At 42.7% G+C, this 26,774-nt stretch overlaps 1 protein-coding gene and 1 long non-coding RNA gene across 6 annotated transcripts in view; one reads left to right on the top strand and one right to left on the bottom strand.

Moving 5' to 3' along the window:
• Window positions 1-26,774, bottom strand: part of sclt1 (sodium channel and clathrin linker 1) — a 165,772-nt gene that overhangs the window by 63,069 nt on the left and 75,929 nt on the right. The window lies entirely within an intron of this gene.
• On the top strand, window positions 16,617-23,703 carry LOC125886596 (uncharacterized). The gene is made up of 3 exons (XR_007449049.1): window positions 16,617-16,827; window positions 17,938-18,248; window positions 21,160-23,703. It is a non-coding gene; the product is annotated as an uncharacterized LOC125886596 (long non-coding RNA).

Here is a 26,774-nt window from a genome sequence, read left to right as displayed (position 1 = left end):
GAGATTGCAGATGTAGTTCGACACGCTGTAGGCACTGAGGTTGAACAGCGTCAGAGAGCTGAACACCATCGCAGAAAGAGGAGGAAGCGGCAAAGAAACTGGAGAAAAAGGACCGCCTCACTGTTAAACTGCAGATGGCTCAGCTGGAGGACTTGAAGGGAGGATGGAAAGCAAAGTCAAAAGGAGGATGCAAAGACAAAGACTGTTGTTTCAATTGCGACAAAAGTGGACATTGGGTAAGAAACTGCCGTAAAGGGGAAAACAACAAGAAAAAAGATGGGGCAAGTGAGTCAGACTGACTATGTAGTGAGAGCACGAGGACGGCCGAATCTGGTGACGACACTGACCTGGAAAACCAACCAACACCTCAGACACGTGAGAGCACTGACAATAACACACATACAGAAACACACAACACACATATCGTGACTGATGCAGAGTATGAGCTTGTTTCTGACGCAATTCTGTACCTTGAATCTAAACAGAGAGAGTGAGCATAGCAGCATGCTGGCCTATTTCTCGGCGGAGGCATACAAAATGATGCCTAGATATACACTGTCAGAGGTGCTGAACTCTCTTTCTTGGTGGATTCCGGGGCCACAGAATCAGTCGTGAGACATTGTGATTTTCCTCCGACAGTTAAACCAAAGCTAAGTGGGAGATATCAGAAAACAATTGGGGTGGCAGGGGTGGCGGTTATTGAAAAATCCCCTGCTCCGCTAAATTGTTTTGATTCTGACACGGGGAAATCTTTCAAACACTCATTTTTGCATTCTGACAAATGCCCTATCAATCTGATGGGGCGAGATCTCATGTGTAGGTTGGCAATTGTTTTGATTTGTACACCTGAAGGCATTCAGGTGAGGAGAGTGAATGAAATGAAGGAAAGTTTTGCTTTCTTCCAACATGCTGAGGGACAGTTTGTGTGCCAGTGGAAGACAGATCTTCCCCTTTCTGTTCTGCTGCAGCTTCCAGACACACACGCTGACATCACATGCTTGCACTGCATAGTACACATGGCTCCTATTTCACACACTGACTGTGGTTATGAGGACATCTGGTGTAATACAGGACAGGAAAAGGATAGGTTACAGCTAGATTGGTTGTATTGGAATGACGTTGATTGTGCTGTCTCTGTGAAACTTCCTGATCGATTGCATGAGTTGATTTTGTCGCAAAACTCTGATCCACACATCTCACTGGTAAATCCCAACCACACAGACGTGGGTCTGTGGGTGTGAGAGCAAAACACCACTCCATGCTGGAAGTCTACAACTGATCCACATTCTGGCTGCAGATGTACAGTATATTAAGCATTAATCCGTTCTTGCAGCACGTCTACAGAAAGTATTTTGTTAGAGAGAAACCATCCATCTGTCTGTCATCTCACCTGTACTAACGTTTTGCCTAGCCTTGACCAGCAAATTCATCAGCTTGTAACAATTCGCCAACAACAGAAACTGAGGGTTATGTCACAACGCTACCTTTACTGGTCACGGGAGGCACAGGTTCAGGTGCCAAGCTAAAACCCCTGAAATAACATGAAACCCCCAAAAAACTTAACTCTTTTTGCTTTCAAAATGCAGCAATAAATTGTATAAAAAAAAAAGGACTCGTATGGTTAGTTTAACTCAACAACTTTAGTATAATTAAATTAAATCAAACTCAAATTAACATGCATCCGGCTCGGACAATTCATTCAATTAACACAGCGCTGTCACGCCGATACAGAAAACAAATAACCCCCACTGTGCATTTACTGCTTGTTTATTAATTCCAGTCACGTTTTATTGTGTGAGATCCTGCTTGTGTGTGCGTGCACCTTGAATATCATACGTGAGGCTATTTCATAACTAAAATGGTGGTGAAAATATTTAACTTTGCTAGACGGCATTTCTCTGAGCCATTCGTTAAAAGGAAGTAATTTATTTGCTGTGGAAAGAAGGCAGCGTAATGCGGAATTATAGGTTAAACAATCTTTGCTTCCTTTAATTTAGTTTGGATAACAGTAGTAGCCCAGTAGTAGCTGCAGCAGCAACAGCGTTAGTTGCCAACAGCGGTCTTGTTTTTATTTCTTTATTACCTCCGCCAAGGAGGTTATGTTTTCGCCGGCGTTGGTCTGTTTGTTTGTTTGTCTGCAAAATAACTCAAAAAGTTCTGAACGGATTTTGATGAAATTTACAGGGAAGGTTGATAATGGGACAAGGAACAAACAATAAAATTTTGGTCATCGGTTGAAGCGAAGTGGATAAAATAATGAAATGGCGGGAAATCCGAGCTGCTTGACGGAGGTCTGTGCTCTCTGACTGCTTTTCTAGTTACAGATATGCGATGTTATTTGGCCATGGTGATCGCCGCTTGCTGTTGGTTTGCAGGACTTCTGTTTTTCTGCTGATGTTGTTGTTTTTTTGTTGTTGTTTTTTTTAATCTATGTACACTTTCTTGGTTCGTCATGTCAGAGGTAGTGAGTTTTGGACTATAGACATTTGTTAGGGTCCGGCCAGGACACTATTATAATCCTAGTTCTTCTTCTTCTTCTTTCTTCTTCTTCCGAGGAAATCATACTTTCCACGGGTGAAAACTCATCAGACTTTGCACAAAGGTCCAGTCTCATGCCAGATATCCTCAGCTGTAAACTCAAGCCAATAGTCCTGATGGTGGTGCTACAGCAAGCGTCTAAAGTTCAAAACCTTGAAAATTCATAACAAATAAACCATATGTGCTACAACTTCACAACTTTAATCAAACTGTAGCCCCAATACAAACTTTTGTACACTTAAACCTATTAAAAATTATGAAGTTCATCACTCTGTTTTTTCAAAAACTGTAAAACTTCTTAAACTTCTCTTCCCACAATTTTTGCTCAGTTGACCCCAAACTTGCTACAGAGCATCTTCAGACTGTCCTACAAAAACTATGTTTTCTCAGATTTTTGATTTATCAAAAATTGAGCCTACAGTGCATCAAAATGTTTGACTGTAAACGGTACTGTAAACATATACATGCAAATTCTTGCTAAATAGATCTTCAATGTTCATGAAAAAAATGACAAAATTCTAGAGTCATGGTAGATGATGTGTGGCAAATTTCAGAATTTTATCTCAAAAAGTGAATTTTTGACAGCATTTTGAATTTTGCTCTAATGTGAACAATTGGAGTCAATGTAAAAATGGTAGTTTTGAACATCAGTTTTTCACTTATGGAGCAAATCAATCGTTACAAACAAATTACCAACATCTTCATGCTGTCTAGGTGCAATATGTGTATTTTCAGATTTTTGTCTTAATAACTGAATTTTTTACAGTGGTTTCAAATCTGCCTTTCCATCCACGGATGGCTGCTTTCCTACACAACAGTGAATGGCTTACTCAATTTGTGAAGTCACTGTTGAGGTGCTACTTGCCAATTAGCTCAGAGCGGTAGATGACCGTCTTAGGTTCCAGAGGTTGCGGATTCGAGCCTCAACTGGTGCAGAATCCACATTGTAATGTAATCATCTTCTTGTGCTCCAGCTTATTGCTTAAAATTGCCTGAGCGTGACTGATCACTGTGCAGCATCTTCAAGTCTTTTTTCTGCTAGAAAATCTGCCTTCTCATGCTTGAAAATAAACCAAACTTTGCACAAAGATCCAGTGTCAATACTTCAGTGTGAAACCATCTGAGGCTTCTCACTTTGCACATAGCTCAACTAGTTAAACATCAGTTTTTCACTTATGGAGCAAATTAATCATTGTTAAAATAAATTACCAACATCTCCATGCTGTCTAGATGCAATATGTGTATTTTCAGATTTTTGTTTCGATAACTGAATTTTTTACAGTGGTTTGAAATCTGCTTTTCCATGCATGGACGGCTGCTAAACCTACACATCTGGCTTAGTCAATTTGTGAAGCTGTATATGAATTGTCACTGACTACTTAGCTCAGTGAGATAGAAATTGATTCTTAGTCTCAGAGGTTGTGAGTTCAAGCCTCAGCTGATGCAAAAGGCAGATTGTGTTGCTAAATTCCTAAATGTCTTCCACTTCTTCTGCTTGTTGCTCAGAATTGCCTAAAAATGCCCGGACCCGACCCATCGCTGCGCAGCAGCTATAATTTGTTTTTGCATCTTCAGCACCAAGGACAGTGCTTAAAGTGTTTTTGTTATAACCGCTGCCTGTAACAGGCTCAGGGACATCTTCAGCACCAAGGACAGCACTTAAACTACGGTAGTTCTCGTCTGAATTTGTCATGTGGTAAATTCTACTGTTGGCCTGTAATTGTTTTGATTATGATAAATGTACACCTTTAAATTAAGCTGCATATGTGTCTTTTTAAGGAAAAGGATAAGTAGCCTGTTAATTAAAAAAACAAAACAAAATTTAAAAACAATAAATCGCCTAACACATATACATAACACAATAAAACAACATTATTGTGGAACTCAAAATGTTAACTGTATTGTAATTAGTCTATGCACATTAGATCATTAGTAACATTAAATGTAATACAATAGGGGCGTCGGTAGTGTGGTGGATAGTGCTGGCGCCCCATGTACAGAGGCATTGCCTCGCTGCAGTGGCCCCAGGCTCAAATCCAACTCGTGGCCCTTTGCTGCATGTCAGTCCCCACTCTCTCTCTGTCTCCCCATTTCACTCTCTGTCCTGTCATTAATGGCAAAACCCCACAAAAATAATCTTTAAAAAAAAATAAAAAAAATGTAACACAATAAACCAAAGTATATCAGTAGACATTTCCTTAAGTCTTTCTGATAGTTTTTTACTAGCCTATATACTACAACAGTATAAAAAAATCCTGAAATTATCAGAATCAGAATCAGAAATACTTTATTGATCCCCAAGGGGAAATTATTTGTGTTACAGGTGCTCCTTGAAAGAGAGGAAAGATATGTGAAAATATAATAAATTTAACAAGAGTACTACAAATATATGGTTCAAATAAACAGGAATTATTAACAAAAATAAAAAGTAAATATATATACATCTATATCTATATAGCATGTGAGCGGAGCGGAACGGGTGAAAATTTCCGCTCCTCGCTCGCAGACCTGTCACTTTGCGCCGCTCGTCCGCTCCGCTTGGTTCTGCGCATTCTTCACTCCGCTCCGCTCCATCATAAATTTTATCCCACTCCACTCGCTCACCACTCCACTCAAAACAACTGCGTCATACTACCCTAACCTGTAATCTTCTATTCACAAATAAAACGGGGTCTGCCCATTTTTCCGACAGCCCATTGGTCCGACATCCCATTGTTCCGACCATATTAAACCCATTGTTCATGATGCCCTGTGGTTAAGGTCTGGTTAGGTTTAGGCTCTAGAGCTCCTCACACAACCCGGACTCCAGAGTTAATAACACCAGGTTATGGCGTTTCATTCTCTCCTCTCTATGACACTTGTATCTCGACCAGTAGCCTACTTTTGTTGTGTTGCTGATCCTCTATGGTACACAAATAGGCTACAGTAACAATAACATATCGGAACAACGGGACGTCTGACTAATGAGAGGTCGGAACAATGAGAGGTCGGAACAATGCTACGACACCAAAAAAATAAAAGCTTGGTAGATTCTCTGGGGAAGCCCTCTCGCCTCTCCCCGCAGTTAGGGACCGTTCTACACGGTACCGCTGGCAGGGTGGAAATAGTCAAAGTATGGAGGAGATGGACCAGGTTAAGCGGCCGACCTCCGAAGCCCTCTCACCTCTCCCCGCAGTTAGGGACCGTTCTCCAAGGTACCGCTGCTTCTCTTCTCAGTTTCTTTTCTGAAGTACATAGTAAACTCCATAGTTTTGAAAGAAAATAGTGTGGGTGTGTGCAGGTGCAAAGATGCATTCTGGATGGGGCATGAGCGACCTGAGTGAAATTGGAGCGAGAGATAAGGCTCTGCTCCACCTTTTATATATATACATGGTAACCTAGTAATAAATAGTAACCTGAACAAGATTATTTACACAAACAGAAAATATACAGTCAGGGTGAAATGGGGTTATTGCACAAGTTAAATTAAATTATTGCACATGTTGACAGTATGTGAAAAAGTCTCAGGGCCACTCAAAGGGAGGAGTTGTACAGTTTGATGGCCACAGGCAGGAATGATTTCCTGTGGCGCTCAGTGGTACATTTAGGTGGTATGAGTCTCCCAATGGCCTTGCGGATCAGTCTGTTGGTGTCCACCACCCTCAGCCTGCTGCCCCAGCATAGAGGATTGCACTGGCCACCACAGACTCATAGAAAATCCTGAGCATAGTCCGGCAGATGTTGAAGGACCTCAGTCGCCTCAGAAACTAGAGACGGCTCTGGCCCTTCCTGTAGCAAGTGTTAGTGTTCTTAGCCCAGTCCAGTTTATTGTCAATGTGTACACCAAGGTACTTATAGCTCTCCACAATGTCCACACTGACCCCCTGGATGGAAACAGGGGTCACCGGTGTCTTAGTCCTCCTCAGATCCACAGCCAGTTCCTTTGTTTTTGCCACACTGAGCTGCAGATGGTTCTGCTCACACCATGTGACAAAGTTATCCAAAACAGCCCTGTACTCATCCTCATCACCCTTGGTGATACATCCAACTATAGCAGAGTCATCAGAAAACTTCTGAAGATGGCAGGTCTCAGTGCAATAGCTGAAGTCCGTGGTGTAGAGGGTGAAGAGGAAGGGAGAACAGGCGGGGCCCCGGTATTGCTGACCACTCTGTCTGACACAGAGTGTTGCAAGCGCACATAATGTGGTCTGCCAGTCAAGTAGTCTACAATCCAGGACACCAGGGGGGCATCCACCTGCATTGCTGTCAGCTTGTCACCCAGTAGAGCTGGACGTATGGTGTTGAACGCACTAGAGAAGTCAAAAAACATGACCCTCACAATGCTCGCTGGCTTATCCAAATGGGCGTAGACACAGTTGAGCAGGTAGATGATGGCGTCCTCAACTCCAAGTCGGGGCTGATAGGCGAACTGGAGGGGGTCCAAAAGTGGTTTGACCATGGGCCGGAGCTGCTCCAAGACGAGTCTTTCCAGGGTCTTCATGATGTGGGAGGTCAATGCCACGGGTCTGTAGTCCTTGGAGCCACTGGGACGCGACATCTTTGGCACAGGAACGAGGCAGGATGTCTTCCACAGCAAGGGGACCCTCTGGAGAGTCAGGTTCATGTTGAAGACATATTCAAGTACTCCACATAGCTGGGGGGCACAGGCTTTGAGCACCCTGGGGCTGACACCATCAGGGCCTGCAGCCTTATTTGAGTGGAGTCTCATCAGCTGTCTTCTCACATGGTCAGCAGTGAAGCACATTGTGGAGGTGACAACATGTGGGGGAGGGGTGTAGTCCTCATGATGGAGAGTGCAGTCAGTCTGGCCATGGGGGGAGGAGGTGTGAGGAGGAGGAGGGAGGGTCAAGCAGGAGGGTGTTGAGGTGTGAGAGGGAAGAGTGGGGGAGGAGGGCGGAGTGGGAGATGCTTGACCAAGACAGACAGCAGAAGAGTCAGGGGGTGATGGGCAGGTCCAGCAGTGTCAAATCTGTTAAAAAACAGATTCAGTTCATTGGCCCTGTCCACGCTGCCTTTAACTCCTCTGTGGTTGTTGGTCCTGAAGCCAGTGATGGTCCTCATTCCACTCCAGACCTCTCTCATGTTGTTCTGCTGGAGTTTCCTCTCCAGCTTCCTCCTGTACCTCTCCTTAGCCTCCCTTATCTTCACCTTCAGCTCCCCCTGTATTGTTCTCACCTCGTCCCTGTTACCAGCTCTGAAGGCCCTCTTCTTTGAGTTGAGGATGACTTTGATGTCCTTTGTTACCCACGGTTTGTTACTGGATAACAATGGACAGTCCTGGCTGGGACAGTGGAGTCCACACAGAAGCTGATGTAGTCCGTGATGTATTCTGTGAGCCTGTCGATGTCCTCCCCTTGGGGCTCACAGAGTGCCTGCCAGTCTGTTGCACTGTTCAGAGTGGCCTTTTATTGTGGCCAGCCTAAGGCACACCTGTGCAATAATCATGCTGTCTAATCAGCCACCCGGTGGGATGGATTATCTTGGCAAAGGAGAAGTGCTTACTAACACAGATTTAGACAGATTTGTGAACAATATTTGAGGGAAATGGTCTTTTGTGTGTATAGAAAATGTTTTAGATCTTTGAGTTGAGCTCATGAAAAATGGGAGCAAAAACACAAGTGTTGCGTTTATATTTTTGTTCAGTGTACTTTAACATGCTACGCGTGATAGACACACTCTTCCCATTATGGTCAAAATAGTTTTTTAACATCCAATGAAATTTGTAACAATATTTATACCGCGTATACCAGTGGAATACACGTATAAACTGTTTCATATACACACACTCTAACCGATATTTGCAATAAAACAAAATGAGAAGACACATATTAATGAAAACAGGTTGATTAGTCAACCCAACTATATTTTAACTCTAAATATAATATGCGATTCCTTAAGGGAACCCTCCTTAACGACCGTCACAAGATGGCAGTATAGCTCCATGTTAAATGAGAGATTAAAAACCTAAACTCGTGATTCACTAATATTTTGGTTTACAAAATAATAAAAAAAAATATCATTCAGCTAACAAACAAGGATTATGCACATTTACAATGTCAGAATGTGAAAAAATCTCAAGTGACCTTTTTACCCCTCTTGGCACCCGGATGTCTGGAGGGAGCCCTCATGAGGACCGGGGAGAGACCGGGGGCAGGATGTAAACATCTGACCCTCCGAGTGGCCTCTCATTTTGTCTGTTCACTTATAATCCAGGTTCTGGAGTAGTTTAGAAGGCTGTTGTTCCTATACTTGAGTGAAATAAAAGTGACTGTAAGGTGCATTGCATCGGATTGTTTTACAGTACGGATGTTTGTAAATCATAAAGTTAAACTGAAGCTAGTGTTATCTAGAAATTTGCTAAAAGTTTTAAATGAGTAAAGTGAATGTAATACTGATTCCCCTTTGTATAGATTTAAATGTCTGTGTGAAGTATTTTTATGTCTTTATGACAGTTTCTGACATGGTGTGGAGGATGTGTGCCCGAAGGCCTGTAAGGTCTAGGAACAGGTCCTTGCTATGAGTCTTTTATTTTTTTCTAACTCTTGTTGTGATCAGTGGAAGTAAAAGTACGAATAAGTGTTTGTGTGTGTGTGTGTGTGTGTGTGTGTGTGTGTGTGTCTGTGTGTGTTTGTGTGTCTATTGTGTTCCCCTGTAGGTGAAAATTTTGTATTGATATCCCCTTATTGTTCAGACTTGGATATTTGACCCTACTTGTATGTGGCCCTGTATCAAAAGGACTGGCCCTAGCTTGCCCACCCTGAATTGAGAGGTGTTAGCCAATTATAGACCAATATCTAATCTTCCCTTTCTTTCAAAAATCCTTGAGAAAGTAGTCGCAGACCAGCTGTGTGACTTTCTCTGCGATAATAATTTGAGGAATTTCAGTCAGGATTTAGAGTGCATCATAGCACTGAGACTAGTTAAAATTACAAATGAGCTTTGCTTCACACAAAGGACTCGTCTCTGTACTTGTTGAAAAGTGATACTTCAGCTGCCAGTATCTAGTTTAGGAGGAGTTGACAAGCAGGCTAGCAGTTCTTAGAAGGGCAGAGCATCTTAGGAAAAAGAGAAGGAAGAAGGAACATGTAAGAATAGGTTTGTTTCAGGGACCCTTTTAAGTTTGTCAGCCAGGAAAAGGGAGGGCAGCTCAAAGCAGAAAGGCTAGAGGTTGAAGAATATTTGAGAAATGCATATTCGGATTTAGAGAAGAATAGGGTAGTAGGTTTCCCACCCGATATCCCTCCATTAGGAGGGATAGAGCATGAGATGGATGTCAGGCCACCTAGGTGGAAGGAAGTTCAGGAGGTGGTCAGATGTGCAAAGGCTTCTTTGGCCCCAGGGCCTAATGGAGTCCCCTACCGGGTTTATAAAAGTACACCTGATATCCTTAAATTTTTGTGGAAAGAGCTAAGAATAGTTTGGGAGAAACAAATTATCCCAAGAGCATGGCGTAGGGTAGGGGGTGTCCTTATTCCTAAGGAGAAGGAGTCTGTGGACCTTAGCCAATTCCAGATGATTTCTCTCTTGAATGTAGAGGGGAAGATTTTCTTTCTTCTTCTTTTTTGGTGGACGTGCTGACATATTGCGGTAAGCGAATTGTGTCATTTCCGGTGTTTCTGTGACAGCGTCTCTGTACTGCTCTGGTGAATTCTAGTAGCCTGTTTTCTCACTTCAGTTCCTTTAACATCTACTTCTAGTCTTAACCCACACTGGTTCTGTTTAAACACTTACAGCTCTCCTCCTTTCTACGACTTTCTCGCTAAGCTCTTAGCTGTTGTTTGCACATTACTAGCCTTGGTAGCTACTTTAGCTTTACAGCTAGCGATGGCTTCTCCCTCTGCTCTTTCTTGCTCGGTGTGCCAAATGTTCAGTTATGCCTCTGCCTCCTTTAGCGACAGTGGTAATTGTAATAAGTGTAGCTTATTTGCTGCATTGGAGGCGAGGCTTAGTGAATTAGAAGCAAGGCTCCACACCATGGAAAACTATTCAGTAGCTGCGGTAGTTAGCCAGCCCCCTGTAGCCGGTGCGGAGCCACATAGCATAGCCTTAGCCTCTGCTAACTGTCCTCCGGTAACTCCCGTTCAGCCAGGAGGTTGGGTTACAGTTTACCAGAAGCACAGCTCCAAGCCGAAGCCCGCGGCTCACCACCAGCCTGTTCACATTTCCAACCGCTTTTCCCCACTCAGCGACACACCCGCTGAGGATAAAACTCTGGTTATTGGCAGCTCTATTCTGAGGAACGTGAAGTTAGCAACACCAGTGGCCATAGTCAAATGTATCCCTGGGGCCAGAGCGGTCGACATTGAACCTAATTTAAAACTGCTGGCTAAAGCTAAACGTAGATTCAGTAAGATTGTTATTCATGTCGGCGTCAATGACACCTAGTTACGCCATCCCACTTTGGATGGAGCTGCTCTCATTTCTAGGAACCTGGCAAACTTTATTAGTAATTTAAATCCCTGACAACCCAGAGTTGAGACCAGGACTCAGAGTCGCAGTCCTATACGCCTCTCTGAGCTTCTAGTTCAGTTACCCAGCCATAGTTTTCATAGTTTTATGCAAACGGTGTCTGTCCCCTGACCACCTAAATTATTTAAATCTAAAATTAAACAAAGAGGAGTTGTGCATAACAACCTCATACTGTTAAATATCAGGTCTCTATCGTCTAAAGCAGTGTTAGTAAATGAATTAATATCAGATAATCATATTGATTTACTCAGTCTCACTGAAACCTGGCTGTGTCCAGATGAATGTGTTAGTCGAAATGATTCCACTCCTCCCAGTCATAGTAATACCCACATTCCTCGAGGCAGCGGCCGAGGAGGGGAAGTTGCAGCCATTTTTAACTCTAGTCTGTTAATCAGCCCTAAACCTAAACTAGATTTTAATTCATTTGAAAGCCTCGTTCTTAGTCTTTTACATCCGACCTGGAAAACCTCGCAGCCACTTTTATTTGTTATAGTGTACCGTGCTCCTGGCCCGTATTCTGAATTTGTATCTGAATTCTCAGAGTTTTTATCCAGTTTAGTTCTTAAATCAGATAGAGTTATTATTGTAGGCGATTTTAACATTCATGTTGACGTTGATAATGACTCCTTGGCTACCGCGTTTATCTCATTATTAGACTCCATTGGCTTCAGAGGGTGCATCAAAAAAACACAATTCTTGAATTTTGATATGGCTGGGTGCTAAAAGTGTTCCAATATATGTAGAAAAAACACATGCAAAATATTTTTCCAATACATGATGATTTAGGGGTGCCACCGCACATCTGTTTTTGTTGGATAAAGTGATAAACAGTGCTCAATGGTCGCCGTAGAACTCTGAGGTAATAAAGACTGCAGCTCAAGAAAACTGAGGTGATCTTTATATTTTTGTGTTGGGTATGTATACTCTTATTACATATTACTACTACATATGTAGTTGTGTGTTATATTTACATACTTTGAATGAAATGCAGTCATATTCATATTTGGTGCTCATTACATCTAGCTAATGTTAGCTAGCAACAGTTTGCTAACCACAGTTAGCTAGCTATGTTAAATAAGCTATTAAGCTTAACATCAACAGTATTCTAGAGTAGACATTAGACAATATCATATTCAGAGTATTGATGTCTCATGTTTATTGAGAGTAGCATTGTAGTTGTTCAGTATCTAACAACTAAAAAAAAAATATAGGTATATTTGCGAGCACAGCTAGCTACTCTGGTAGTGATGTAACGGTAAGTTATCATTGTAATGATTAAGTTAGACTATGTTAGACTATGTACAGTTAAAATTTGAGGCTTTTTCAAGCATGCTTTATCATAATTGAGTGATATTAAGTATGCTAAGATATGATTTTAAACACTATCCTTGTTCTTGTATCCTTTTCATTCTCAGACACTGTACAACACAACCCACCCCAGGATCCATCTCTCCTAAGATGCTGCCCTCACCAACTGGTCCCTGCCGGACTAGCAGTCGCAGCCTGGTCTTTGGTCTGGGCCCCAGCATTACCAGTGAGGATGGCATCATCACTGGCGCCAAGCTGCCAACTGGTCGTCAGCTCTTACGCTGCATGCTTTCCAAGCAACCTGGTGCAGATGGAGCGTTGACGCAGTTCGAGGCAGCCAAGGTCGTCCTGGAGCAGGTGCGGCCATTTTACAAGAAGGCCAACATTCCTATGGTGAGCAACAAGCGTGCTTGCCACAAGATGGTAGACTTGGTTAATGCCAACAACAAGCTGCGGAAAATCTCCAAGGCCAAGCGCTCCAGTGAGGCTACGGCAAAACAACTGGAGAAAATGGAGTGCAGACTTGATGCCACATTTCCGCTGTGGCCTCCAAATGTTGAAAAGCTGATAAATAACCCAGAAGACCTAGCTTTCTTGGCCAGCATGAAGACTGACAGGGTGGCCACATTTGGTGTATTGGACAAAAAGTTGCAGCTCAAGGTGAAACGGCGAGAGGAGCGTCAAGCGGCCGCAGCAGCCAGGCAGTCCCGGTGTGAAAAGGAGCTGGAGGAGATGACGGCAATGTCCACTTTGGTGTTGGAAAGTGATGAGGAGCCAGAGGAGGATACTAACACAGTCTGTCCACCATCTGAGGACGAACCATCCCTCAAGTGTAAGAAGACTGGAACAAGCGTCAAGCGTAAGAAGACTGGAACAAACATCTTCATTCCACATGACATCCTTAGCCGACAAAGTGTCGTGTCACTGGCTACAAGGTTGAAGATGTCACCAATGCAACAGGCTGCCTTCACGCGTGGCCTGGTTGCAGAGTCAGGCGGTGATTGTACACATCTCTCTGCATCCTACGTAACAGCTGACCGAGCAAGACGCCAAGTGCTGGAGACAATCAGTGAGGAACAGTACAAGCAGTGGACAGTGACACCACCTCCACTGTGCACCCTACACTGGGACAGCAAGTTAACACCGATGCTCAGCAATGTGCGCCAGTTGGAGGAGCGTCTTACAGTGGTGGTCGGAGATGCAGAGCGGCTAAAACTGCTTGATGTCCCGGCATATGAGAAGCAGAGCAATGAGGCATGTGGAGCGATCATTGCCCGGTTGACATGCAAGTTGCTGCAGGACTGGTGCTGCGCTGACCAGGTTGTCAACATGGCATTTGACACCATGGCGTCAAACACTGGCCATCTCACGGCAGCCTGCATTGCCATACAGCTCTCACTGGGCTGACCACTGCTTTGGTCTGGGTGCCGGCACCACATTGGTGAGGTCCTCCTGAACCAGGTTTTCACAGACCTGAAGGTGGAGTCATCACGTTCGCCAGAGGTTACCTTGTTCACACATCTGAGAGAGAAATGGAACCTGTTACCACAAGAATCCAGCAGCCAATGGTCCCGCTACATTCCTGGCAACACCGAGCAACCATTCCTGGGCAAGTTACGTGCTGAACTTGTCACGTACGCAAAAGAAGTGATTGACTACAAGCGAGGTGACTACCGTGAGTTTGTGCAGCTGTGTCTTGTGTTTCTGGATGCAGATGGTGAAGAGCAGACTGCAGTGACCTTCCAACGACCGGGAGCGCTCCACAAGGCACGATGGATGGCCAAGCTGCTCTACACTCTCAAGCTGGCCTTGATGGAGCAGCACATCGCATTGCTTCCCCAGGGCACAATCACCACACGGCAGCAGGTGCCGAAGATTCGAGCATTTTCCAACTTCATCACACATCTATGCAAAGTGGTGGCTGACCTGCGAGAAAGCTGTAGATGCTGCCTGGAATGACCTCACACTCTGCCACCACCTGCAGGCATACAAGGCTGTAGATGAGGGCATTGCAGCATCAGCGATCAAGGCACTAGAGAGGCATCGCTGGTACCTGACAGGTGAGATGCTACCCCTGGCTCTCTTCAGCAGCAAGGTGCCCATTGATGACAAGCGTGCACTTGCCAGTGCGATCTTGGAGCACAAGCCAGCTGATCTCCCCATGCACGTCCCCCAGCAGCGCTTTGGCACTGGCTTTGGCAAGCCAAAGTTCCCCACCCTCTTGCCAACCACCAGCTTGGCCGACCTCGCTAATACAGATTGCTGGTTTGGGATGCACCAGCTGCACATTGATCCAGCATTTCTGTCTCTCGATGTGAAGGAATGGGCTACCAATGCTGCGTTCAAAAAAAGTGAGGTCAATGTACATGCAATGAACGTGGTCAATGACTGTGCCGAGCGTGGCGTCAAGCTCACATCCGACTTTGTCGCAGTGGCCAGGAAGGAGCAGCACCTGCAGAATGTGCTGCAGGCAGTTGAACATGACCGCAGCCAACAGCCAAACCTTCGCTGCTGCAAACGCAAGCTAATCCCTGAATAAGAGGGTTACTCTTGGGTGGCAGGTGGGGAGACATATCTGGGGGGGAGACGCACTGGCTAGGTTCAGAGTTCAGGTTCCATTTCCTCTCTCTCTCTCTCCCTGTGGATGTTGCTCAGTGGAGCGGATTCTGGTACAGGCTGAGCAATTAAGTTTGAAGTTTAGTTAATGTCAGCTCTTATCATTAGGCCCTGTGAGTTGCCAGTGAGTTAGCCACTGGAGATGGTTTGTTTGTTTAAGTGTGTTAGTATTGCCCTTGTGTTTAACAATAAATTCAATTAAACTTTACATGTGTGTCCGACATCTATCACTGCTGCACAAAACTCAGGGAAAGGCCACGTGAACATGTCCCATTGACCTCCATTCATTTTGTCTATAGGACAAATGAATGGAGAATCTTGAAAGTTGAATTCTGAGAAATGCCCAAGTTGCCCAAAGGTCAAACAAACTAATTTTACTTTGATAACCCTATAGAACATGTTACTGTATAAAAGTTCACTGTACTCAACATTTCCGGGTCAACCTTTTGGCAATTAGACTAAAAATTGCACATTTTTCGAAATTTTACAAAAGTTTGTGTGTTAGGTGGCACCCCTAAATCTCAATGGATTTCCTCAAAACTTTGCAAAAGTCATTTTTATGTTAATTGGAACAAAATGCAATGCCAGCCAAATTGATACTTTGAAATTAAAATTTCCCATTCAAATTTGATGCACCCAGTGTACACACAGTGTACATGAACCCACTCATTGTTTTAACCATACCCTCGATCTAGTTCTCACGTATGGAATTGAAATTGATAACCTAAAAGTCTTTTCACAGAATCCCTCGCTATCGGATCATTATCTGATTACTTTTGATTTCTTTTTACTCGATTACACGCCACTCAGCAACAGTTACTATACTAGATGTTTATCAGATAGTGCTGTCGCAAAATTTAAGGAAAAGATTACTCCGTTGTTAAATTCAATACCACGTGCCTCAGTAACAGAGGTTTCCTGTACTGACTTTGATCATTTTGTCGATAGCGCCGTAGGCTCGCTGCGAACAACACTTGACTCTGTAGCTCCTCTTAAAAAGAAGTTAAAAAAGCAAAGAAAGTTCGCTCCTTGGTATAACTCTCAAACCCGTAAGTTAAAACAAATATCGCGAAAATTTGAAAGGAATTGGCGATTAACCAAACTGGACGAATCTCGCTTAATCTGGACAGACAGTCTCAAAACTTATAAGAGGGGCCTCCGCAATGCCAGAGCAAACTATTACTCAGCATTAATAGAAGACAATAAGAACAACCCCAGGTTTCTTTTCAGCACTGCAGCCAGGCTGACTGAGAGGAGGTCTTTCCTTTAGTTAACACTCATATATTAGATATGATCAATATATCCTTATAAACAGGCTATGTACCACAGTCTTTTAAGGTAGCTGTAATTAAACCTCGACTAAAAAAACCCACCCTGGATCCAGAGGTGTTAGCCAACTATAGACCAATATCTACTCTTCCCTTTATGTCAAAGATCCTTGAGAAAGTAGTCGCAGACCAGCTGTGTGATTTTCTCCATGATAATAATTATAATAATAAGATTGTACCGGATTATTATTATTATTATTATTATTAGGGTTCTAACCCCGAAGGGGTAGAACCCTTCTAAAATTGTACCGGTTTATTATTATTATTATTATTATTAGGGTTCTAACCCCGAAAGGGTAGAACCCTTCTAAGATTGTACCGGTTTATTATTATCATTATTATTATTATTTTTTGTTGTCTGCCGCTTGAGCTCAAATTCCCGTGAGCTGGAATGAGCCAGAAACCTGAAACTTGGCCCAATGATTGGAAATGATGGGCATCAACTTTTATTAAAATATGAGCCCAGTCGGCCACATGGTGGCGCTGTAATTAAGGCTTAAAAATGACTTTTTTGGGAGGCCACGCCCCTCACACCATAAGTCTGATTGACTTGAAATTTGACACACAGGTCCAGCTCAATGTGCTCTACAAAAAAGCCTCAAGGACCAAGGACCAAAACATGGCCGCCACGAACCAATGAATCTTCGCTGTGGGCAGAGCTTAGAATTGATTGGCCATAACTCCCACACCCTTTGACCTATCATCACCAAACTTGGTGGGTAGGTCCACAATGAGACTTGGAAGCTGCCTACCAAAGCATTTTGAGCTCAGCCTATAGGGGGCGCTATAAATGCCACACATCTGTATCTCAAAGACCATTGGATGGAATTTCACCAAATTTGGTATGCATGCTCTAGGGGTGGCTATTAACTAATATCTTGAGTGCCATGTTGATAGGTGAAAGTGGGCGTGGCGTAATTCTCAATAACCGTCATAATTTGCGTTTTATTAATTTATGACCAGCTGGAAGGACCTAGGGACATGAAACGTGGTACATGGACTATAAATGACATCCAAATACTGCTCAAAAAATTTGGTCCCAATCGGCCTTATGGGGGCGCTATAATTATCTCCAGATTTCTCCCAAAATTATCATGTTCATGGAACTGTGATTTCTTAAACAATAAAATACCTAGTGAAACTTTGAAATACGCATCAATAGGTAAAATTTCAATTTATGTTTTGATGTTCAAATGGAGTCTCTATGTGAAAGTATACCACAAATGTTATTAGCATGTAGGCTAGCTGAAAACCCGATTTCAAGAAATGTGTGACTTGGAAAGAGCAGGGACAGAGAGGGAAGGTCTTGCACTATGGCAGATGAGGGTCACGGTGGCTGGTTTGGCGGAACAGGTTAGAAGATTGCGCGCTATATTTAGTTCTAACCCGAAGGAGTAGAACCCTTCTAAGATTGTACGGTTTATTATTATTATTATTATTATTATTATTATTATTATTATTATTTTTGTTGTCTGCAGCAGAGCTCAAATTCCCGTGAGCTGGAATGAGCCAGAAACCTGAAACTTGGCCCAATGATTGGAAATGATGTGCATCAACTTTTATTAAAATATGAGCCCAGTCGGCCACATGGTGGCGCTGTAATTAAGGCTTAAAAATGACTTTTTTGGGAGGCCACGCCTCACACGTAAGTCTGATTGACTTGAAATTTGACACACAGGTCCAGCTCAATGTGCTCTACAAAAAAGCCTCAAGGACCATTAAGCTCCGCCTGACTAGATTTTTTGCTAATTTGCATAATTTGAAAAACAGTAAAGTGACATAAACTTTTTACAATTTTGACTCCATCAACACCAAATCTGGTACACGGCTTTGGGGGATGACAAGACACATTTCTATTACAAATGAGCCAGATTGGTCAAAAGACATGGCCGCCACGGACCAATGAATCTTTGCTGTGGGCGGAGCTTAGAATTGATTGGCCATAACTCCCACACCCTTTGACCTATCATCACCAAACTTGGTGGGTAGGTCCACAATGAGACTTGGAAGCTGCCTACCAAAGCATTTTGAGCTCAGCCCATAGGGGGCGCTATAAATGCCACACATCTGTATCTCAAAGACCATTGGATGGAATTTCACCAAATTTGGTATGTATGCTCTAGGGGTGGCTATTAACGAATATCTTGATTGCCATGTTGACAGGTGAAAGTGGGCGTGGCCTATTCATCATTAACCGTCATAATTTGCGTTTTATTAATGTATGACCAGCTGGAAGGACCTAGGGACATGAAACAAGGTACATGGACTATAAATGACATCCAAATACTGCTCAAAAAATTTGGTCCCAATCGGCCTTATGGGGGCGCTATAACATAGAGTGTAAAGCTTGAAAGGCTCTGTCCGCCGCACCACAAGTGCTATTGACTTGAAATTTGACACACACAGCCTCCTCATAGTCCTCTACAAACAAGCCTCTTGCACCATGAATGCCGCCTTACAGAATTTTTGCTAATTTTAATAATGTTAAAAACAGTAAAATGAATAAACTTTTGAAATATTTGTGCTATCAACATCAAACTTGGTATGAGGCATGGGGATGACCAAGACACTCATTTCTATTATAAATGAGCAAGATCGGATGAAAACACTGCCGTCAAGCAAAGTGTCCTTGGTGGGCGGGCTTAGCGAATTGATTGTGTAAAATGTTAACCGCTTTTTCCCATCATCACCAAAACTGGTGGGTAATATCATCAGAAGGGGACCAAGAACACACCCAAAAAAAGATTTTGAGATCAGCCTATAGGGGGCGCTATAAATGCCACACATCTGTATCTCAAAGACCATTAGATGGGTAAAAAATTAGATGTGACTTGGAAAGAGTATGCATTAATGGGAGCTTTCAGGGACAGAGGGGAGAACGTCTTGAACTACGGCAGATGAGGGTCACGGTGGGTGGTGAGGGTCACGGTGGCTGGTTTGAAGGAACAGGTTAGATCCACAGATTGCTGCTTGCGGCTATATTTAGGGTTCTAACCCGAAGAGTAGAACCCTTCTAAAATTGTATGCCGGTTTATTATTATTATTATTGGTTTTTTTTGTTTTCTGCCGCTTGAGCTGAAATTCCCGTGAGCTGGAATGAGCCAGAAACCTGAAACTTGGCCCAATGATTGGAAATGATGTGCATCAACTTATATTAAAATATGAGCCCAGTCGGCCACATGGTGGCGCTGTAATTAAGGCTTAGAAATGACTTTTTTGGGAGGCCACGCCCCTCACACCATAAGTCTGATTGACTTGAAATTTGACACACAGGTCCAGCTCAATCCTGATAGTCCTCTACAAAAAGCCTCAAGGACCATTAAGCTCCGCCTGAATAGATTTTTGCTAATTTTAATAATTTGAAAAACAGTAAAATGACATAAACGTTTACAATTTTGACTCCATCAACACCAAATTTGGTACACGGCTTTGGGGGATGACAAGACACATTTCTATTACAAATGAGCCAGATTGGTCAAAAAACATGGCCGCCACGGACCAATGAATCTTGGCTGTGGGCAGAGCTTAGAATTTAGCCATAACTCCCACACCCTTTGACCTATCATCACCAAACTTGGTGGGTAGGTCCACAATGAGACTTGGAAGCTGCCTACCAAAGCATTTTGAGCTCAGCCTATAGGGGGCGCTATAAATGCCACACATCTGTATCTCAAAGACCATTGGATGGAATTTCACCAAATTTGGTATGCATGCTCTAGGAGTGGCTATTAACTAATATCTTGAGTGCCATGTTGATAGATGAAAGTGGTCGTGGCCTATTCGTCATTAACCGCCATAATTTGCGTTTTATTAATTTATGACCAGCTGGAAGGACCTAGGGACATGAAACGTGGTACATGGACTATAAATGACATCCAAATACTGCTCAAAAAATTTGGTCCCAATCGGCCTTATGGGGGCGCTATAATTATCTCCAGATTTCTCCCAAAATTATCATGTTCATGGAACTGTGATTTCTTAAACAATAAAATACCTAGTGAAACTTTGAAATACGCATCAATAGGTAAAATTTCAATTTATGTTTTGATGTTCAAATGGAGTCTCTATGTGAAAGTATACCACAAATGTTATTAGCATGTAGGCTAGCTGAAAACCCGATTTCAAGAAATGTGTGACTTGGAAAGAGTATGTATTGCTTGGAGCTTTCAGGGACAGAGAGGGGAAGGTCTTGCACTATGGCAGATGAGGGTCACGGTGGCTGGTTTGGGGCGGAACAGGTTAGAACCCGCAGATTGCCGCTCGCGGCTATATTTAGGGTTCTAACCCCGAAGGAGTAGAACCCTTCTAAGATTGTACCGGTTTATTATTATTATTATTATTATTATTATTATTATTATTATTATTATTATTATTTTTTGTTGTCTGCCGCTTGAGCTCAAATTCCCGTGAGCTGGAATGAGCCAGAAACCTGAAACTTGGCCCAATGATTGGAAATGATGTGCATCAACTTTTATTAAAATATGAGCCCAGTCGGCCACATGGTGGCGCTGTAATTAAGGCTTAAAAATGACTTTTTTGGGAGGCCACGCCTCACACCATAAGTCTGATTGACTTGAAATTTGACACACAGGTCCAGCTCAATGTGCTCTACAAAAAAGCCTCAAGGACCATTAAGCTCTGCCTGACTAGATTTTTTGCTAATTTGCATAATTTGAAAAACAGTAAAGTGACATAAACTTTTTACAATTTTGACTCCATCAACACCAAATCTGGTACACGGCTTTGGGGGATGACAAGACACATTTCTATTACAAATGAGCCAGATTGGTCAAAAGACATGGCCGCCACGGACCAATGAATCTTTGCTGTGGGGAGCTTAGAATTGATTAGCCATAACTCCCACACCCTTTGACCTATCATCACCAAACTTGGTGGGTAGGTCCACAATGAGACTTGGAAGCTGCCTACCAAAGCATTTTGAGCTCAGCCTATAGGGGGCGCTATAAATGCCACACATCTGTATCTCAAAGACCATTGGATGGAATTTCACCAAATTTGGTATGTATGCTCTAGGGGTGGCTATTAACGAATATCTTGATTGCCATGTTGACAGGTGAAAGTGGGCGTGGCCTATTCGTCATTAACCGTCATAATTTGCGTTTTATTAATGTATGACCAGCTGGAAGGACCTAGGGACATGAAACAAGGTACATGGACTATAAATGACATCCAAATACTGCTCAAAAATTTGGTCCCAATCGGCCTTATGGGGGCGCTATAACATAGAGTGTAAAGCTTGAAAGGCTCTGTCCGCCGCACCACAAGTGCTATTGACTTGAAATTTGACACACACATACTCCTGATAGTCCTCTACAAAAAAGCCTCTTGCACCATGAATGCCGCCCTTACAGAATTTTTGCTAATTTTAATAATGTTAAAAACAGTAAAATGAATAAACTTTTGAAATATTTGTGCTATCAACATCAAACTTGGTATGAGGCATCGGGGGACCAAGACACTCATTTCTATTATAAATGAGCAAGATCGGATGAAAAACACGGCTGCCGTCAAGCAAAGTGTCCTTGGAAAGGGCGGGGCTTAGCGAATATCGGCTGTAAAATGTTAACCGTTTTTCCCATCGTCACAAAACTGGGTAAATATCATCAGAAGGGGACCAAGAACACACCCAAAAAAAGATTTTGAGATCAGCCTATAGGGGGCGCTATAAATGCCACACATCTGTATCTCAAAGACCATTAGATGGGTAAAAAACTTAGATGTGACTTGGAAAGAGTATGTATTAATGGGAGCTTTCAGGGACAGAGGGGAGAACGTCTTGAACTACGGCAGATGAGGGTCACGGTGGGTGGTGAGGGTCACGGTGGCTGGTTTGGGGCGGAACAGGTTAGATCCCACAGATTGCTGCTTGCGGCTATATTTAGGGTTCTAACCCCGAAGGGGTAGAACCCTTCTAAAATTGTACCGGTTTATTATTATTATTATTGGTTTTTTTTGTTGTCTGCCGCTTGAGCTGAAATTCCCGTGAGCTGGAATGAGCCAGAAACCTGAAACTTGGCCCAATGATTGGAAATGATGTGCATCAACTTATATTAAAATATGAGCCCAGTCGGCCACATGGTGGCGCTGTAATTAAGGCTTAGAAATGACTTTTTTGGGAGGCCACGCCCCTCACACCATAAGTCTGATTGACTTGAAATTTGACACACAGGTCCAGCTCAATGTGCTCTACAAAAAAGCCTCAAGGACCATTAAGCTCCGCCTGAATAGATTTTTCGCTAATTTGCATAATTTGAAAAACAGTAAAATGACATAAACGTTTACAATTTTGACTCCATCAACACCAAATTTGGTACACGGCTTTGGGGGATGACAAGACACATTTCTATTACAAATGAGCCAGATTGGTCAAAAAACATGGCCGCCACGGACCAATGAATCTTGGCTGTGGGCAGAGCTTAGAATTGATTGGCCATAACTCCCACACCCTTTGACCTATCATCACCAAACTTGGTGGGTAGGTCCACAATGAGACTTGGAAGCTGCCTACCAAAGCATTTTGAGCTCAGCCTATAGGGGGCGCTATAAATGCCACACATCTGTATCTCAAAGACCATTGGATGGAATTTCACCAAATTTGGTATGCATGCTCTAGGGGTGGCTATTAACTAATATCTTGAGTGCCATGTTGATAGGTGAAAGTGGGCGTGGCCTATTCGTCATTAACCGTCATAATTTGCGTTTTATTAATTTATGACCAGCTGGAAGGACCTAGGGACATGAAACGTGGTACATGGACTATAAATGACATCCAAATACTGCTCAAAAAATTTGGTCCCAATCGGCCTTATAGGAGCACTATAATTATCTCCAGATGTCTCCCAAAATTATCATGATCATGGAACTGTGATTGCTTAAACACTAAAATACCTATTGAAACTTTGAAATACGCATCAATAGGTAAAACTTCAATTTATGTTTTGATGTTCAAATGGAGTCTCTATGTGAAAGTATACCACAAATGTTATTAGCATGTAGGCAAGCTGAAAACCCGATTTCAAGAAATGTGTGACTTGGAAAGAGTATGTATTGCTTGGAGCTTTCAGGGACAAAGTGGGGAACGTCTTGCACTAAGGCAGATGAGGGTCACGGTGGGTGGTGAGTGTCACGGTGGCTGCTTTGGGGCGAAACAGGTTAGAACCTGCAAATTGCCGCTCGCGGCTATATTTATTATTAGGGTTCTAACCCCGAAGGGGTAGAACCCTTCTAAAATTGTACAGGTTTATTATTATTATTATTATTATTATTATTATTATTATTATTATTATTATTTTTTGTTGTCTGCCGCTTGAGCTCAAATTCCCGTGAGCTGGAATGAGCCAGAAACCTGAAACTTGGCCCAATGATTGGAAATGATGTGCATCAACTTTTACTAAAATATGAGCCCAGTCGGCCACATAGTGGCGCTGTAATTAATGCTAATTTGCATAATTTGAAAAACATTAAAATGACATAAACTTTTACAATTTTGACTCCATCAACACCAAAGTTGGTACACGGCTTTGGGGGATGACAAGACACATTTCTATTACAAATGAGCCAGATTGGTCAAAAAACATGGCCGCCAGGGACCAATGAATCTTCGCTGTGGGCGGAGCTTAGAATTGATTGGCCATAACTCCCACACCCTTTGACCTATCATCACCAAACTTGGTGGGTAGGTCCACAATGAGACTTGGAAGCTGCCTACCAAAGCATTTTGAGCTCAGCCCATAGGGGGCGCTATAAATGCCACACATCTGTATCTCAAAGACCATTGGATGGAATTTCACCAAATTTGGTATGCATGCTCTAGGGGTGGCTATTAACGAATATCTTGATTGCCATGTTGACAGGTGAAAGTAGGCGTGGCCTATTCGTCATTAACCGTCATAATTTGCGTTTTATTAATGTATGACCAGCTGGAAGGACCTCGGGACATGAAACAAGGTACATGGACTATAAATGACATCCAAATACTGCTCAAAAAATTTGGTCCCAATCGGCCTTATGGGGGCGCTATAATTATCTCCAGATTTCTCCCAAAATTATCATGATCATGGAACTGTGATTGCTTAAACACTAAAATACCTACTGAAACTTTGAAATACGCATCAATAGGTAAAATTTCAATTTATGTTTTGATGTTCAAATGGAGTCTCTATGTGAAAGTATACCACAAATGTTATTAGCATGTAGGCGAGCTGAAAACCCGATTTCAAGAAATGTGTGACTTGGAAAGAGTATGTATTGCTTGGAGCTTTCAGGGACAGAGTGGGGAACGTCTTGCACTACGGCAGATGAGGGTCACGGTGGGTGGTCAGGGTCACAGTGGCTGGTTTGGGACGAAACAGGTTAGAACCCGCAAATTGCCGCTCGCGGCTATATTTATTATTATTATTATTATTTATTTATTTTTTTTTTGGTTGTCTGCCGCTTGAGCTCAAATTCCCGTGAGCTGGAATGAGCCAGAAACCTGAAACTTGGCCCAGTGATTGGAAATGATGTGCATCAACTTTTATTAAAATATGAGCCCAGTCGGCCACATGGTGGCGCTGTAATTAAGGCTCAAAAATGACTTTTTTGGGAGGCCACGCCCCTCACACCATAAGTCTGATTGACTTGAAATTTGACACACAGGTCCAGCTCAATGTGCTCTACAAAAAAGCCTCTGGGACCATTAAGCTCTGCCTCACTAGATTTTTTGCTAATTTGCATAATTTGAAAAACAGTAAAGTGACATAAACTTTTACAATTTTGACCCCATCAACACCAAATTTGGTACACGACTTTGGGGGATGACAAGACACATTTCTATTACAAATGAGGCAGATTGGTCAAAAAACATGGCCGCCACGGACCAATGAATCTTTGCTGTGGGCGGAGCTTAGAATTGATTGGCCATAACTCCCACACCCTTTGACCTATCATCACCAAACTTGGTGGGTAGGTCCACAATGAGACTTGGAAGCTGCCTACCAAAGCATTTTGAGCTCAGCCTATAGGGGGCGCTATAAATGCCACACATCTGTATCTGAAAGACCATTGGATGGAATTTCACCAAATTTAGTATGCATGCTCTAGGGATGGCTATTAACTAATATCTTGAGTGCCATGTTGATAGGTAAAAGTGGGCGTGGCCTATTCGTCATTAACCGTCATAATTTGCGTTTTATTAATTTATGAGCAGCTGGAAGGACCTAGGGACGCACCACAAGTGCTATTGACTTGAAATTTTACACACACATCCTCCCGATAGTCCTCTACAAAAAAGCCTCTTGCACCATGAATGCCGCCCTTACAGAATTTTTGCTAATTTTAATAATGTTAAAAACAGTAAAATGAATAAGCTTTTGAAATATTTGTGCTATCAATACCAAACTTGCTATGAGGCATCAGGGGACCGAGACACTCATTTCTATTATAAATGAGCAAGATCAGACGAAAAACACAGCTGCCGTCAAGCAAAGTGTCCTTGGAAAGGGCGGGGCGTCGCGAATATCGGCTGTAAAATGTTAACCGTTTTTCCCATCGTCACAAAACTGGGTAAATATCATCAGAAGGGGACCAAGAACACACCCAAAAAAAGATTTTGAGATTGGCACATAGGGGGCGCCACTGCCATTCCCAGATATTCCCGTTATTTTCCCAAACTGTTTTCCCATTGAAAATAAATTACGGAATCTTCAAAAATCACAAAATTTCAAACGGTAACTACTGATTCATACTTTCAGCTAGAAACTCAGTAAATATTCAGCAATTCCTTGACTTTTCACATATGATTCAACTTTTCAATCCCATTCAAACTTTCCAAAATATTCAGCGTTTTCTGAAACTTGGTTATAATGGAAGTCAATGAGAAAATCCTTCAAACTCACTCATCTTCCCCCACACTTCACTAACTCATACATTCACGTAGAAACTCCATTCCAACTCTGAAATGTTGACATTGCCATCGACTTTCAGTGACTGATTCATATTTTCCATATCTCTTTTAGTTTTTCTACACCAGCTGTTTAAAAATCATGAAATTTTCAGCCCTTCTCAGAATTTATAATGGGTGTGTATTGCGTGGAATGTTGAGAGTTAGAGTGGGTGACGTCATCGCTAGGGTGCACAGCACCTCTGAAATCATCAAGAAATTTTCTCTTAAACTCGCTGGTGCAGCCACATCGTTCACTCTACATACACAAATTGTACACCAAATTGTAGGAAGAGCCGTTCTGGTCGCAGAGGTGTGACCGCTGAAGAAAATGGATTTAGGGTTTTGGCTGCAGGTGGTCTAAAAGGACAACAAGTCCAACTTCCCAATTGCGTAACTTATATCATCAGGCCTTATGACCACATTATCGTGAGATACATCGCCAACAGTAAAAACATCACTTTTAACACAGTTAAAAAGCTCCATGTAATGTCTTCTCCATAATTCCATAATAATTACACTGCCACTTACCCCCTCCATACTGGAGGACAAAGGTATTTTACTATGATTCATAA

The sequence above is a fragment of the Epinephelus fuscoguttatus genome, linkage group LG3 (assembly GCF_011397635.1).
Source record: "Epinephelus fuscoguttatus linkage group LG3, E.fuscoguttatus.final_Chr_v1".
Taxonomy (NCBI): Eukaryota; Metazoa; Chordata; class Actinopteri; order Perciformes; family Serranidae; genus Epinephelus; species Epinephelus fuscoguttatus.
The sequence above is the reverse complement of the archived record's forward strand: the minus strand, read 5'-3'. Positions and strand labels throughout refer to the sequence as shown.